Source organism: Gossypium arboreum, chromosome 11, assembly GCF_025698485.1.
Source record: "Gossypium arboreum isolate Shixiya-1 chromosome 11, ASM2569848v2, whole genome shotgun sequence".
Lineage (NCBI taxonomy): Eukaryota > Viridiplantae > Streptophyta > Magnoliopsida > Malvales > Malvaceae > Gossypium > Gossypium arboreum.
In genome coordinates this window covers 91,280,133-91,292,211 of record NC_069080.1, presented here as the reverse complement: position 1 = coordinate 91,292,211, position 12,079 = coordinate 91,280,133, and positions in this window count along the sequence as shown.

Genomic DNA, 12,079 nt, shown 5'->3' with positions numbered 1-12,079 from the left:
GCCAATTCTCAAGTGGCTTATATCCAAATATACACACATATCCAAAGCTTAAATCTTACTCACCATACAACATGCATGAATCATATTTATGGATACAACATGGCGAATACCACAACACCATACCGTTTCAATTTGGTCATGGTTAAACAAAGAACTTAGTATCTCATTCAAAATGCTAAAAGAAAATCTAAGAACCCTCAATCTACCATCACATGAATCATTATCAAGCTTGATATTTAGCATGCAATGGCATTAACACCATAACAACTTTGGCCAAATACCATTTCCATGGCATAACAAAGATTTGAGCCATGGCTAACATGCACATCAAGTTAGCAACCAAGACATGCATGAAACCCTAACACAACCTCATACATACCTTAATCTTGATGCAAACTTAGCCAAATCTCCTTCTAGATCTCTTCCAAACCAAGCATGAAGCAAAAATCCTCCCCTTTTTCCTTAGTATTTTCGCCAAGAAGTGAAAAATGGGTGAGCAAAATTTTCTTTTCTTTCCTTAGGACATTCGGCCAAGAGCAATGGTGAAAGATGAACACTTTTTTTCTTTTTTTTTCATACTCTTATTTTATTATTTCTAACATGCACCACTAGCAAAACATGTTTGAAACATGTTTTCTTTTGCCCATATTCATCACCATGGCGCCACTATAGTCAAATTTGGGGAATTTGACATGCAAGGACAACATTTCCTAGTGTGCATCAATAGGCCACTTCCACATTTGCCTATCTCAATTCTAAATTTTCTCACACAAGTCCTTTCTAGTGAAATTCACCTTTATAACACTAAATCAATCATCAAAAATGTCATACATGAATACTCACATATTATAGGCATCGAAATAAATTTTAAATTATTGTTATGCCTCGGTTTTGTGGTCCCGAAACCACATTCCGGCTAGGGTCTATTTTGGCTGTCACAACCCCCCTCTTAAGGAATTTTCGTCCCCGAAAATCTTACCGGTAAATAGGTTTGGATATCGTTCTTTCATAGAGTTCTCGGTCTCCCAAGTAGCTTCTTCTATCCCGTGCTTGAGCCATAACACTTTCACTAGCGAAACCCGCTTGTTTCGCAACTCTTTCACTTCTCGCGATAGGATACGAATCGGTTCTTCCTCATAACTCATATTAGCTTGAATTTCAATTTCTGATGGACTAATCACGTGCGATGGATCGGATCTATAGCGTCGAAGCATCGAAACGTGAAAGACATCGTGAACCTTTTGAGTTCGGGGGCAAAATCAAGCGATATGCCATGGACCGACTCGCTCGATATCTCATATGGTCCAATGAACCTCGGGCTCAACTTGCCTTACGGTACGAACACGAGTATCTTTTTCCAAGGCGATACCTTGAGAAACACTTTATCACCCACCGATACTCGATATCCTTACGCCTCCGATCCGCGCACGACTTCGACGATCGGAGGCTATCTTCGACTTTCACGGATTACCTTCACTTTCGCTCAAAGATCCCTAATCAAATCCACCGAAAATCTTGCTTTCACCGAGCTCGGTCCAAAACAATGGCGACGGCATTTACGACCGCATAAGGCCTCGTAGGGTGCCATCTTAATACTTGATTGAAAGTTGTTGTTGTAAGCGAATTCAATCAACGGCAGATACTGTTCCCATGAACCACTAAACTCGAGGACGCAACATCTTAACATATCCTCAAGTATCTGAATTATCCGCTCGGATTGACCATCGGTTTGGGGTGAAAGGCGGTCTTTGAAATGCAACTTGGTACCCAAAGCTTCTTGCAACTTTTTCCAAAATCGCGAGGTAAATCTCGGATCTCTATCGACACGATAGAAATAGGCACCCGTGTAATCTCACAATCGAGCAACGTACAATTCCGCTAATTTGTCCATTGAAAAATCCGTGCGACGACGGGGACAAAGTGGGCCGACTTAGTCAATCGATCTACCACGACCCAAACCGCATCCTTCTTACTTGTCGACAATGGCGGTCCGGATACAAAGTCCATTGTGACTCGATCCCATTTCCACTCGGGTATCGTGATTGGTCAAGTAATCCTGAAGGCACTTGATGTTCCGCTTTCACTTGTTGACATATTAAACATCTCAAACAAAGTCGGAGATGTCTCGCTTCATACCATGCCACCAAAATCGACGTTTCAAATCATTGTACATCTTCATACTCCCGGGTGGATTGCCATTCGGCTACAATGGGCTTCATTCTGAATTATCGAAATGAGTTCAATTCTTTGGGACACATGACGACTTTTGAACCTCAAACAATCGTCATCGTCGATTTGGAACTCCGAGTCCTTGTTCGAACACACGCAGCCCGCTTTGCAACCAACTCGTCATCGACTTTCGAGCTTCTCGAATTTGGTGTGTCAATAATGGTTTGGCTTTCAATTCAGCCACTAACACCCGTCGGATCGGATAGACAAGTGCACATTCATTGCTCGTAAAGTGAATAACGATTTACGACTCAAGGCATCCGCAACCACATTCGCCTTTCCCGGGTGATAGTCAATGATCACTCATAATCCTTTAATACTCGAGCCAACGTCTTTGTCGCAGATTTAAGTCTCTTTGGGTCATCAAATACTTGAGACTTTTGTGATCCGAGTATACATGGCACCTTTCACCAAATAAGTAATGTCGCCAAATCTTTAAGGCGAATACGATGGCGCCAATTCGAGATCATGAGTCGGATAATTTTTCTCATGTGGCTTTAATTGCCTCGACGACAGGCCACAAGTCGACCTTCTTGCATTAATACATAACCTAACCCAAGTAGAGAGGCGTCGCTATAGATAACAAACTCCTTGGGACTCGGGTTGCACTAGAATTGGGGCTTCAGTCAAATAAGTTTTCAGTTGATCAAAACCTTTTTGGCATTTCTCCGTCCATTCGAACTTAACATCCTTTTGGAGTAGCTTCGTCATCGGCATGGCTATCGTTGAGAAGCCTTTTACAAATCGTCGGTAATAACCGGCAAGCCCCAAAAAGCTTCGAACCTCAGTAATATTTCTCGGAGGCTTCCAATTTAGTATGGCTGAAATTTTATTCGGTCGACTCGAATACCCGGCGAGATACCACATGACCCAAGAAGCTAACCTCTCTTAACCGAACTCACACTTGCTGAACTTAGCATATAATTGCTTGTCCCGTAAAATTTGCAAGACTAACCGCAGTGTTCAAGATGTTCGGTCTCATTTCTTGAATAGACCAAGATGTCATCAATGAATACGACTACGAATCGATCCAAATATGGTCTAAAGATTCGATTCATTAAATCCATAAATACCGTAGGGCATTAGTGAGCCCAAACGGCATCACTAGGAACTCATAGTGACCATATCTCGTTCAAGGCGGTCTTGGGCACGCTCAATCTCGGATTCGCAATTGATAGTAGCCCGATCTCAAATCTATTTTCGAGAACACCGAGGCTCCTTCAATTGATCGAACAAGTCATCAATACGTGGCAACGGATATTTGTTCTTTATCGTCGCTTTGTTAAGTCGACGATAGTCGATGCACAATCGCATGGTTCCATCCTTCTTCTTCACGAACAACACCGGCGCACCCAAGGCGAAAAACTCGGGCGAGCAAAACCTCTATCCACCAATTCTTGCAACCGAGCTTTCAACTCCTTTAATTTCATTGGTGCCATACGATACGGAGCTATCGAAATTGAGTGGTACCGGTACCAATTCGATGCCAAATTCTATTTCCGAACAGGTGGTAAACCGGCAATTCTTCGTGGAAAACATCCGGAATTCACAAACCATCGCACAAATTCGGGTTTCCTTCCGACTCCTTGTCATCGAGCACATACGCAAGGTACGCCGCACCCTTTTCTTACATATTTCGGGCCAACATCGCGATATTACGGTGGCAACCCTTTAAGTCCGTAGACTCAACCCGAACAATCTCGTTATTAGCGCACCTCAGATCGATAGTCTTGCCTTTGCAATTTATAACCGCATCGTGCATGGTCAACCAATCCAACCCAAGAATAACGTCAAATTCGTCGAACGGCAAAAGCATCAAGTCCGCCGAAAAACAAAAACCTCGAAACACTAGGGGACTTTTCTTACACACTTTGTTGACAAGCACGTAATGACCCAAGGGTTTGACACCGAATTACAAACTCAAGAGACTCAATAGGCAAAGTCTTCTTTGGATGCTAAGGTTTCGCATATATAAGAATGAGTAGAACCGTGGTCAATCAAAGCAATCACATTAGTATCGAAAAGAGTGAAAGTACCGGTGATAACGTCAGGGGAGGATGCCTCCTCTCGTGCGCGGATGGCATATGCTCTAGCAGGAGCGCGAGTCTCAGATCGAACAGTCGTATCAGTAGCCCCTCTCTGACTACCACCCCTACCTCCTGAAATTCTTGGTGGTCTACCTCTAGCTGTCATTCCACTAGGTCTCGCACCTTGCATCCTATTCTTCTCATCGAGCCCGTGCAATCTCTAATGAGGTGGTCCTTGAACCGCATCCGTAATAAGCCTTATTGGTAGTCTTACCCCAACATTCACCTATGTGTCTTCTCCCACATTGGGGGCATTCAGATTTCTCTTGACGGTTATTGCCCACACTAGCTACCGAAGTAGCTCGGGAGTCCGTCAATGGTCGTGGTCTAATGGAAATCCCATGATCGTCCTCGATCTATTGGTGTCCTCCACGAACTTCTTTACACCAAAACGGAGCTTTACCGTCGATCTTTTGCGATAGTCTCTAGCTTCAAATTCAGCCTTCTTCTTCTCCTTTCCAAGTTCCTCCGCCTTGCAGGCTCGTTCAACTAGTGTTACGAATTCTTTTATCTCCAAAATACCCACTAGTAATCTTAGATCTTCATTCAACCCTTCTTGAACCTCTTGCACATAGCAACCTCATCAGCCACACACTCCGGGCATACCGATCGAGTCTTACGAACTCATGTTCAGATTCGATTACATCATCATGCGGCCTTGCTTGAGTTCGAGAATTCCTTACGCTTTTGATCAATGAACCGTTGACTAATATATTTCTTTCGAAACTCCGTTTGAAAGAAATCCCAAGTAACTCGTTCGTTTGGAACTATGGAAATCAAGGTCCTCCACCAATAGTAGGCTGAGTCCCGCAACAAGGATATAGCACACTTTAGACATTCATCGGTGTGCATGATAGTTCATCAAACACGAATGGTGTTGTCAAGCCGTAACTCGGCCCTTTCGGCATCATCGATAATTACTACCTGAACTCTTCAGCCCGCGCTTCCTAATCAAATCTCTGGTGGCTTACTCAGCCTCACAGGTCGATGGCGATGGCATTACGGGCTCTTTGGGTGGATTATTCAAATTCGGGATTTGTTGGACAGCCGGATTAGTTCGGGCATATTGCGCGACCCACTCATTCATCATGGTAAAGAAGGCTTGTTTAGCCCCCTCACCTTGATTATTCGCAGATGACCGAGGTTCAACAGCGGCGTCCCTTGTGCAGAGCAGCCGCTACACTTTCGACGTCATCCGCCAAGGTTCTCTCTACTTGGGATCCATTTACTAATCAAAACAAAAAAAAAACATTTTAACCGTCAAGTCATCACACGTTTAAACATTAACATTAAGGCATGTATAGCTAGACTCATACGTGCCATGGTAGTCCTAGAACCGACTAAACCATGGCTCGATACCAATAAAATTGTAACACCCGAACCGAGACCGTCACGAGTCGAACACGAGGTGTTAATGACTTCAAACCACTTATTGAAAAGTTCCAGACAAGCTGCCAATCTGTGTACTAGTCGCTTCAAAAATCATAACTTGAGTTTTAGAACTCGAAAATCAGTTTTGTAATTTTTTCTGGAACTAGACTCACATTTCCGTCTACAGATTTTTTCTAGAATTTTGGTTGGGCCAATTGGTACAGTTTATTAGTTAAAGTCACCCGTGTTACAGGGGCCGACTACACTGACCTTCGCGCGTTACAACTCAAATAACTCCCTGTGCAGGACTTCAATACTGGTACCGTTTGTTTCTATAGAAACTAGACTCAAAGAGGAATTCATACATATATGGTATGACTCCTAATTATTTCTGGTTAATTTATAATGAATTTTCAAAGTCCGAGCAGGGAATCCAGAAACCGTTCTGGCCCGTTCCACTAAAACCCAAATATCTCTCAACATACAACTCATATAACCGTTTCGTTTCCTCCGTATGAAAATAGACTCATCAAGGTTCATTTACATAATTTATTCACTATTTAATTCTATTCCTACTATTTTTAGTGATTTTCACATCCACGTCACTGTTGCTGCCAGCATCATATTCTAGGATAGACTTTCTCTAACACATAGTCTCTATGATTCAACCACCCCTTTTTCATATATGGTCCAAAATATAAGCATGATGACCCATTCTAATGGCTGGTCATTGCCAAACACTTCCATGCCTCTTAATGAGCATATACATACCAAATAATTATAACATTATGCTCAAAACATTCATAAGCCATTTTCGCATGGCTAGGCAATATTTACATACCGAGTTCAAACAAAACATAATAGCCTATACATGCCGAAATGTTTTCTTAAACCATCTAAGAAGAAGATACCAAAAAGTCGCTAGACGGTGTGATGACTTCGATGACAGTCCCGAGCACGCAAAATGGATCAAGAACCTAAATAAACAACAAATAAGCACACCAAATGAGTACATAACTCAAGAAGTCGTAAGCACTACTCTACCATCAACAATAACAATCATAAGTGAATAATCAAATAATACAAAATAGATGTTTCCAGCCATATCAAACTATACTGCAATTTCTAAGATTTTGGTTCCATCTCATGCCCAATCCTTCAACCAAATCAAACGACAAGTCAGCCCAATCGATTTGAATCCGTTTCCTCAAGTTGGAACAACAATGCACTAGATAATTTTATGCGCACACCGTACAATCCCAATTCGATATTTAGTTAGTAACTCAATCACTTACCTCGTTCATGCACAATTTATTTCCACAACCGAATGTGACTATAGCAAATCGCACACATAGTGCCATAGCAAATTGCACACATAGTGCCATAGTAAATCGCACACATAGTGCCATAGTAAATCGCACACATAGTGCCATAGTGAATCGCACACATAGTGCCATAGTGAATCGCACACATAGTGCCATAGTGAATCGCACACATAGTGCCATAGTAAATCGCACACATAGTGCCATAGTAAATCGCACACATAGTGCCATAGTAAATCGCACACATAGTGCCATAGTGAATCGCACACATAGTGCCATATGGTCTTTGCACACATTGTGCCTTATGTCAATTCATCATGGTAAAGCAACTTACTAAATTCAATTTGTACATATAATCATAATAATAAATAGGAGAATCACTCAGAAAATATCTATCCAAGGAGTTCTCACAACAAGTGCTTAAGGACTTACCTTGTGTTGAGTATAACGGTTTCGACCCGGCTACTCGATGTCCTTGGCTTTGCCCTTGCTTGTTTCTCCTTCTTTAACTTCTCGGGCTTAATAGATAAATAAACTAGTTTAATCATCTTGCTATACATTTATAGTTCAATTACACATGCATATGTATATTTGTATATTCGCAACCATCCTCACTTATTACCCATTTGGTCAACAATCTAAGCCAAGATAAGGCTTCAATATGGTTGCCTCTAACCGAATACATGCACACCAATCTACTTCCTTTGGCCGAATATGCATGTCTATGTGGAGGCAAATTTTACACCTTATACTACACAAAAAAACAGCATACATTTTCCTAATTAACGCATTACATATTGTAGTTCTATACACATCTCTCATTTATTTCATAACCGAAACAACATCACAAGCAAATAGACACCTCAAAATAGTATACATGTCATACCAATTCATCATGTGCAAACATATATTCATGTAGGTGCAATGGCCGAATTCTCAAGTGGCTTATATCCAAATATACACACATATCCAAAGCTTAAATCTTACTCACCATACAACATGCATGAATCATATTTATGGATACAACATGGCCGAATACCACAACACCATACCGTTTCAATTTGGTCATGGTTAAACAAAGAACTTAGTATCTCATTCAAAAATGCTAAAAGAAAATCTAAGAACCCTCAATCTACCATCACATGAATCATTATCAAGCTTGATATTTAGCATGCAATGGCATTAACACCATAACAACTTTGGCCAAATACCATTTCCATGGCATAACAAAGATTTGAGCCATGGCTAACATGCACATCAAGTTAGCAACCAAGACATGCATGAAACCCCTAACACAACCTCATACATACCTTAATCTTGATGCAAACTTAGCCAAATCTCCTTCTAGATCTCTTCCAAACCAAGCATGAAGCAAAAATCCTCCCTTTTTCCTTAGTATTTTCGGCCAAGAAGTGAAAAATGGGTGAGCAAAATTTTCTTTTCTTTCCTTAGGACATTGGCCAAGAGCAATGGTGAAAGATGAACACTTTTTTTTCTTTTTTTTTCATACTCTTATTTTATTATTTCTAACATGCACCACTAGCAAAACATGTTTGAAACATGTTTTCTTTTGCCCATATTCATCACCATGGCGGCCACTATAGTCAAATTTGGGGAATTTGACATGCAAGGACAACATTTCCTAGTGTGCATCAATAGGCCACTTCCACATTTGCCTATCTCAATTCTAAATTTTCTCACACAAGTCCTTTCTAGTGAAATTCACCTTTATAACACTAAATCAATCATCAAAAAATGTCATACATGAATACTCACATATTATAGGCATCGAAATAAATTTTAAATTATTGTTATGCCTCGGTTTTGTGGTCCCGAAACCACATTCCGGCTAGGGTCTATTTTGGGCTGTCACACACTTAACAAAACTTGTATAATTCACAACCAACATTCATAATCTATCGTCAAACATCAAAACACACATGTATTCATCAATGGATTCATTTAAAACCTTTAACAATTTTGCAAAATAGTTCCTGGGCTAGCTAGACCTAGTTGTAACGATATCAAAAACGTAAAAATCATTAAAAAGGGGATAAAAATAGACTTACAATTGAGTCACGAAGCAATGCCGAATATCAAGCCTCAACCATGGCTTTTTCTCCTTGAATTTTCATTCGATGAAGAACATAAAAGATGATAACAATTTTGTTTAATTAATTTATTAACATGTATTTATAAATTATAAAAATATCCTTATTATAAAATCATTTAATATCATCCATTTTATGTCCATCATTTTCCACTAAATATATAAGGGTCTAATTATCACTTAAGGATCTTAACTTTTATAATCCATAGCTAATAGATACATTTAACTATTAAAACAACACTTTTGCACTTTACGCGATTTAATCCTTTTTATCAAATTGACTAAACAAATGATAAAATTTCTAAACAAAACTTCCACACAACCATTCAATCATGCTGTAATAATTAAAATACTAATAAAATAAATATTTTGACTTCAAATTTGTGGTCCCGAAACCACTGTTTCGATTTGACTAAAAACAGGTTGTTACAACTCTCCCTCCTTAGGGATTTTTGTCCCCAAAAATCTTACCAAAAAAGAGCTTAGGGTATTGTTTTTTCATAGCTTCCTCAGGTTCACATGTAGCCTCTTCAACCCCATGACGTTTCCATAAAACTTTCACAAAGCTATGGGTTTATTTCCCAACTCTTTAACCTCTCGAGCTAAAATTCTAATCGGTTATTCGTTGTACGTCATATTAGGTTGAATTTCAATCTCTTCCAAAGAAATTATATGTGATGGATCTGATCTGTATCAACACAACATCAGTACGTGAAACGCATTATGGATTTTCTCTAACTCGGTCGGTAAAGCTAGCCGATATGCTACTGGCCCTATTCTTTCAATGGTCTCGTACAGCCCGATGAAAAGCAGACTCAATTTGCCTTTGCAACTAAATCGAAGTATTTTCTTCCTCGGAGATACTTTCAGAAATACTTTATCATTGACCTGAAATTCAATGTCTTTTCGTTTTAAATCTACGAACGATTTCTGTTGATCTGAAGCTGCTTTCAAACTGTCTTGAATTACTTTCACTTTTTTTTAGTCTCTCGGATCAAATCAACCCCATAATCTTTTTCTCACTCAACTCGGTCCAATACAATGGAGTTCGGCATTTGCGACCATACAAAGTTGGATTTTTGGGCCACATTGCTTCGGTGGAAGGTATCAAAGTTGATCTGAGCAAAATTTCAACAATTGTTGACCTAAAGCCACTAAGAAAAATATCCAAGGTCAGAAGTTTTTTGGGATTAGCTGACTATTATCAGTGTTTTGTAAAAGGGTTATCGATGATTGCTACACCGATGACTCGATTGTTACAAAAAAATGTGAAATTTGAGTGGTCTAACAAATGTCAACAGAGTTTTAATCAGTTGAAAGCACTATTAACTAAAGCACCAGTTTGAGTTCAGCTTGAGCCGGGTAAAGAGTTTGTAATTTTCAGTGATGCATTATTGAAGTTTGGGATGTGTTTTAATGCAAGAAGGTAAAGTGATAGCTTATGCTTCCAGACAGTTAAAGACGCACGAGAAGAATTATCCAACACATGACTTGGAGTTGGCTGCGATCGTGTTTGCATTGAAGATTTGGCGACGCCATTTGTTCGGTGAAAAATGCCATATTTTTACTGACCACGCAAGTTTGAAGTATTTGGTCTTTCCTAAAGATTTGAATTAGCGACAATGAAAATGGCTCGAATTGTTGAAAGACTATGAGTTAATAATCGATTATCACCCGGGAAAAGCAAATGTAGTTGCAGATGCTTTGAGTACAAAATCCTTGTTTACTTTGAGAGCAATGAATACACGGTTTACTTTGTCTAACGATGGTTCGATTTTAGCTGAATTAAAAGTTAGACCGATGTTTTTACAATAAATTTGTGAGGCTAAAAAATGTGATAATGAATTGCAAGCTAGAAGAATACAGTGAGAGTCAACTACTGATTTAGAGTTTCAGGTCGGATCTGATGATTGTTTATTGTTTCGAGGTAGAGTGTGTATACCAAAGAATACTGAGCTTGTACAAAAAATTTTACATAAAGCACACAGTGGTTGCTTAATTGTTCATCCGGGGAGTACTAAGATGTATAATGATCTGAAATAGATGTACTGGTGGTCGGGTATGAAACGTGACATTTCAGAATTTATGTCGAGATGCTTGATTTATCAAGGTTAAAGCCGCACATCAAGTGCCTTCGGGACTATTACAGCCAGTAACAACCTAAATGGAAGTGGGCAAAGTTCCGATGGATTTTGTATCGGGATTACCCCTATCTCTGAAAAAGAAAGATGCTGTCTTGGTTATTGTTGATTGTTTAACAAAGTCTGCACATTTTATTCCAATACATACAGAATTTTCACTTGACAAATTAGCTGAATTGTACATCTCAGAGATTGTTAGATTGTTCGGAGTGTCAGTCTCCATTATTTCGGATAGAAATCCGTGATTTACATCATGATTTTGGAAGAAGTTGCAAGAAGCTTTGGGTATGCGGTTGTATTTTAGCACGACATTTCATCCCCAAATTGATGGTCAGTCTGAGAGAGTGGTTCAGATTCTCGAGGATAAGTTTCATTGCTGTGTCTTAGAATTTGAAGGTAATTGGGAAAAATATTTACCATTGGTTGAATTCGCATATAACAATAGTTTTCAATCGAGTATAAAGATGGAACCGTATAAATCTTTATATGGTTGTAAATGCCGAACTCCGTTGTCCTGGATCAATCTTAGTGAGAAAAAGATTCACGGGGTTGATTTGATCAGAGAGACTAAAGAGAAAGTGAAGGTGATTTGTGATAGTTTGAAAACAGCTTCAGATCGACAAAAATCATATACGAATATAAAACGTAAAGATATTGAATTTCAAATTGGTGATAGAGTGTTTCTGAAAGCATCACCGTGGAAGAAGATACTTCGATTTGGTCACAAAGGAAAATTGGGTCTGCGGTTTATTGGGTCGTACGAGATTATCGAAAGAATAGGGCCTGTGGAATATTGACTTAAATTACCGTCAGAGTTGG